The sequence below is a fragment of the Panthera onca genome, chromosome B4 (assembly GCF_046562875.1).
Source record: "Panthera onca isolate mPanOnc1 chromosome B4, mPanOnc1 haplotype 2, whole genome shotgun sequence".
In the NCBI taxonomy this organism is placed as follows: Eukaryota; Metazoa; Chordata; class Mammalia; order Carnivora; family Felidae; genus Panthera; species Panthera onca.
Window position 1 is genome coordinate 86,219,949 of NC_138345.1, and position 5,646 is coordinate 86,225,594.

General features: G+C 37.2%; 1 pseudogene; it reads left to right on the plus strand.

Moving 5' to 3' along the window:
• Window positions 1-2,332: 2,332 nt before the first annotated feature.
• On the plus strand, window positions 2,333-5,219 carry LOC132694140 (bcl-2-associated transcription factor 1 pseudogene; annotated as a pseudogene).
• The last annotated feature ends 427 nt before the right edge of the window (window positions 5,220-5,646 follow it).

Consider the following 5,646-nt stretch of genomic DNA (forward strand, 5'->3'; position numbering starts at 1 on the left):
ATTTAAGGTATCGTTTATGACATATGGTAATATTGTTATTAGCAGTAAAATTATATCCCTTAGGTTTATTAATAAACGATGTTGCCTCTTCACTTTAGGAATTTTCTAACCCGAAATAAAATGAGTTTTTATACACAGTTTAAAAAATTGTTTTAAAAGAGGACATACCTCTCTAGGCATAATATTTAAGTGAATTATGAGTTACTATTTACTTATTTATTTATTAACAATCTTTCTCTTCAATCATGATGGTACAATTTATTTGTTACTACAGGTGCTAAAACTCTAGACTTGCAAAAATTTGGGAATAAAAATAGTTGTGGTGAGGAAGGAAGATATGGTGAGAAACATAGAACATGAGGCAATAATGTTTCAATCATTCTGAGCAAAGCCATTAACTTTTCTTTTTATTTTACCAGCCCAATTAAAGGAATCAAAGGGTTGGGTTGTCATACCAGAACTCTTACAGAAATTGGACAGTATCTTCTCTGCTGCAAGTGTGGGAAGCTTGTGTGGTTCATTTTGGTTTTCTGGTCTCTATAGATAAGTTGCCTTGTAATACTAGCTCAACTAGTGCAAAGAGAAGAAAAGAATATAAAAACGAAAGCAACAGGAAACCCTCTGTCTTGCCTGTTTAGTCTCCCAGTAAAAAATCATTACATCTATTCATAAACTAACGCCTTCCCTGGGCCTAAACCACTTGTAACTTCACCACTGGATGAGATTACAGTGTAAACCATACCAATTTGAATCCCACAGTTTAATCACAATCTCTCAGAAAGGCCCCTGTCTGAGGAGAAGGGCCTAAAATCTAGAAGTCTGAAGTAAGGGCATATTTGGAGTCTCCAGGTAGACCGTGGTTAAGAAACAAACAAACTTTACTATCTCTGTTTTTCTTTTCTGAAAAGCAAGAGGCCTCCAAGGAGTACAATGGGAGTAATTCTGTCTATGATAGTTTACAGTCATCCAGAAGCCTAAGGTTTTACAATAAAAGATGACTCCCTCGCCTTCATTGATGAATGGCTATAATTTTCTATCGGACACTCTGAATCGGCTACCCTGCCAGAACAGGGAAAAAAGCTCTCTAACTCTGAATTGAAGGTATAATTCTAAAATATAAGACTTTACCGTGCAACAATAACGTATTTTCTAGGAACCCTTGACATACAAGGAGCTGTAGAGAAAAATAACAAGATAGGTATTTACAGAGCGCAGGCATTTAGATAAATTTATAAATCCCATTATAAAGAACAAAATGATAATGAGATAAGGAAATAAATATTCAAAACACAGTAGTAAGAAATTCAGTAAGAAATGACCTCCAACCAAAGCTGTCGTGCCCTGAGACACAATCAGTCAAAGCATCTTAAGTGTCTATTGTTTTCTCAATCTTGTAATAAAAAAATATGGTGACGGAGGGCATGCTCCGACTTCTACACAGCCCCAAATCTCACATTCTATTTTAAAGAACGTATAGCATACAGTAGGTAGATATTTGATAAATGCCTAAGTATGAGCATGGTTATTTTACCATAGGATAAATAATACCTCTTATTTTGGTGCTAATAAATTGTCTTTTTGGTTATTGTTCCTTCTCCATGTCATGGTGCCCCTGAGTGTAGTTATTTCTCCCTATTTTAAGGCATCCCAACTTAATTTATTCATTCCTTTTATTCTGAGAGGTTAGCAGCAAAGCTGTTTTTTAAAGTAATATAGCATGAACATTAGTAACTGCATTGCATTTAAGATCTATATTATTTTTTTTAATTCAAAAGTTAGAAATTTGGTCTAATTAATGTTGTCATCTTGCAATTTGGATATGACTATTACACTGTAATGCATCAACATTGGCAACTACTGAATAATTTGCCCATTCACTGAACAGAAAGAAGCAATATTAACTCCATTTGATAATATACATATTTCCAAAACAGTTCTAATGCTGAATAAACAATAATATAACTGAGATGAGTAATCAAGAAAAATGACTGAGTTTCTGTCCATAAATTGTTTTTTAATAGTACTTTTGTGTAGAAAGTGTCAAGGCTTCTATGTTTCTGCTCAATGAATCCTTTCAACTTGGATTCCAGTAAAAAAATATTTTTCCCCGAAAAATCGGAAGTGACAGAAACGAGCTAGCGCATTGAAGATACCTCTATGGTTTTCCTCCTGTGCTTGAGTTGGGAAATGGCCACTGTGTAGTTACAATGGAGATAAGGCCCCGGGAACCGTGCTTTCGGCGTTTCAGGAATTTGAATTCAGAGTTTAATTTCTCAGAACGTTTTCTCCAGGAAGAATTTTAACGTCTCAAAGACTTCACTTGAGTGCTTAATCCTGCATAAAACCCAAGGACAAAAGAAAGTGTCGCTCCAAATCTAGATCACATTCTTCGAGATCAAAGTCTAGATCACATTCTAGTTCTCGATCAAGATCAAGATCACATTCTAGAAAGAAGAGATACAGTTCTAGGTCTTGTTCCAGGACATACTCAAGATCTCATAGTAGAGATCGTATTTATTCTAGAGATTATCGTCGAGATTACAGAAATAATAGAGGAATGAGACAGCCTTATGCGTACAGAGGAAGGGGCAGAGGGTATTATCAAGGAGGAGTTAGATACCATTGAGGTGGTTATAGACCTGTCTGGAATAGAAGACACTCTAGGAGTCCTAGATGAGGTCATTCACGTTCCAGGAGTCCAAAAAAAAAGATCCGTTTCTTCTCAAAGATCCTGAAGCATATCTCACCAGTCATATAGATCTTCTAGGTCTCCAAGATCATCCTCTTGTTCTTCATCCCCATATAGCAAATCTCCTATCTCTAAAAGACAAGGGTCTTGGGAAAAACAAACCAAAAAAGCTGAAGGGGAGCCCCAAGATGAGACTCCTTTGAAAAGTAAATCATAGGAGGAACCGAAAAATACATTTGAACATGATCCATCTGAATCTATTGATAAGTTTCACAAATCATCAGCCACATCTGGTGATATTTGGCCTGGCCTTTCAGCTTATGATAATAGTCCCAGATCTCCTCATAGTCCTTCAACGATCACTACACCACCTAGTCAGAGTTCATCTTGCTCTGAGGCTCCCATGTTCAGTACAGTTCACTCTGAAAAAAAAAAAACAAAACAAAACAAAAAAAAACCAAAAAAAAAAACACCCCCTCTCAGCATTCACATTCCATTCAGCATAGTCCTGAAAGGTCTGGGTCTGGTTCTGTTGGAAATGGATCTAGTTGGTACAGTCCTTCTCAGAATAGTCCAATTCATCATATCCCTTCACGAAGAAGCCCTGCAAGGACAATCACACCACAGAATGCTCTAAGAGATGAATCTAGGGGACGTTCTTCATTTTATCCTGATGGTGTAGATCAGGAAACTGCAAAGACAGGAAAATTCTTAAAAAGGTTCACAGATGAAGAGTCTAGAGTATTCCTTCTTGATAGGGATAGTACCAGGGATAAAGAGGCTCCAAAGGAGAAAGGATCAGAGAAAGGGAGGGCAGAGGGAGAATGGAAAGATCAGGAAGCTCTAGATTACTTTAGCGGTAAAGAGTCTGGAAAACAAAAGTTTAATGATTCAGAAGGGGATGACATAGAGGAGACAGAGGACTATAGACAGTTGAGGACGTCAGTCCTTGCAGATCAGGGTAAAAAATTTGCTACTACATCTCACCAGAATACTGAAGAGGAAGGACCCAAGTACAAGTCCACAGTTTCACTGAAAGGCAGTAGAGAAAGTGATGGATTTAGAGAAGAAAAAAAACTATAAACTTAAAGAGACTGGCTACGTAGTGGAAAGGCCTAGCGCTGCAAAAGATAAGCACAAGGAAGACGACAAAAATGCTGAGAGAACAACAGTAAAAGAAAGAAACTCAGTCACTTGAGCAGGTAAAGTCTGAAAAGCTCAAAGACCTCTTTGATTACAATCCCCCTGTACACAAGAATCTGGATGCATGAGAAAAGTCTACCTTCAGAGAGGAGAGCCCACTTAGGATCAGAATGATAGCCAGTGATTCTCATCGACCTGAAGTCAAACTCAAAATGGTACCCGTTCCACTTGATGATTCTAACAGACCTGCTTCCTTGACTAAAGACAGGTTACTTGCTAGTACACTTGTGCATTCTGTCAAGAAAGAACAAGAATTCCAAACCATCTTTGACCACATTAAGTTGCCACAGGCCATCAAAAGCACTTCAGAGTCATTTATTCAACACATTGTGTCCTTGGTTCATCATGTTAAAGAGCAATACTTCAAATCAGCTGCAGTGACTCTAAACGAGAGGTTCACTTCATATCAGAAAGCCACTGAAGAATATAGTGCCAGGCAAAAGAGCCCTGAGGTACACAGGAGAATTGACATCTCTCCAAGTGCCCTGAGGAAGCATACTCATTTAGCAGGAGAAGACAGAGTTTTTAAAGAAGAAAAGCAAAAGGGAGATAAAAAATTAAGGTGTGATTCTACTGATCTTTGGCATGACATTGATTGTTGGAGAAAAGAAAGAAGTAAATAACGGGGGATTCCAAGGACTCCAAGGAATCCAGTGGATCGAGAAAGCAGGAAAAAACTCCAAAGGATTACAAGGAATACAAATCTTACAAAGATGACAGTAAACATAAAAGTAGAAAGCAATATCATTCTCGATCCTCATCATCTTCAGCATCACCTTCTCCCAGTTTTCAAGAAGAAAAGGAGAGTAAGAAGGAAAGAGAAGAAGAGTTTAAAACTCACCACGGACTGAAAGAATACTCAGATTTTGGAGGAGTTAGCCAACCACGAGGAACCTTTCATGATGACAGAGATGATGGTGTGGATTATTGGGCCAAAAGAGGAAGAGGTCATGGAACTTTTTAACATGGCAGAGGGTGCTTTAACTTCAAAAAATCAGGTAGCAGTCCAAAGTGGACTCATGACAAATACCAAGGGGATGGGATTGTTGAAGATGAAGAAGAGACTATGGAAAATAATGAAGAAAAGAAGGACAGATGCAAAGAAGAAAAGGAATAGTAAATCTGAAGTGAGATTGCAACAGAGAGCAGAACTTGCACCCACCATTTTTTTTACCTGATTTTTGTTTTCAAATAAGAATGTAAGCATTTTACTTAAATTTTACTGTTTGCAAGTAGTCAATAGAAATTTTGTTTTAAGTCTTCAAATATCTTGAAAAATAGTAGACTGTATGTTGAAAGTTGTACTGAAATAAAGTAGAAAATTGTTACGTACCATAAAAAAAAAATTTTTCCCCCAAACAAAAGCAGAATATTACTATGCCAGTGGATAAAACACATGGTTCTCTAATAAAATAGATGAACAGTTGAGCCCATATACAGGATTTATGGGAGTTTATATGGGGCACATAGGGAGATCCTATGTTTATATAGAGAAACAGGCCGGTGATAGATAACCAGGGACACTCACTGCAATCAGAGGTATTTGCTTCGATTGTGTGCTTATGAGGAGTAGCTTGTGGTACAAGACAGATTATTCCCAAGATATGCTTTGATGTCCACTTACCACATCACCCCATAAAGAAGGCAGGCAATTTGTTCCTAATGTAACTAATAAAAAAGGCATCAAAATTTTAAGATTTTTGAATAAGCACTACTTAACAATGTAATAGTGCAGTGTACTTAAATTCACCTTT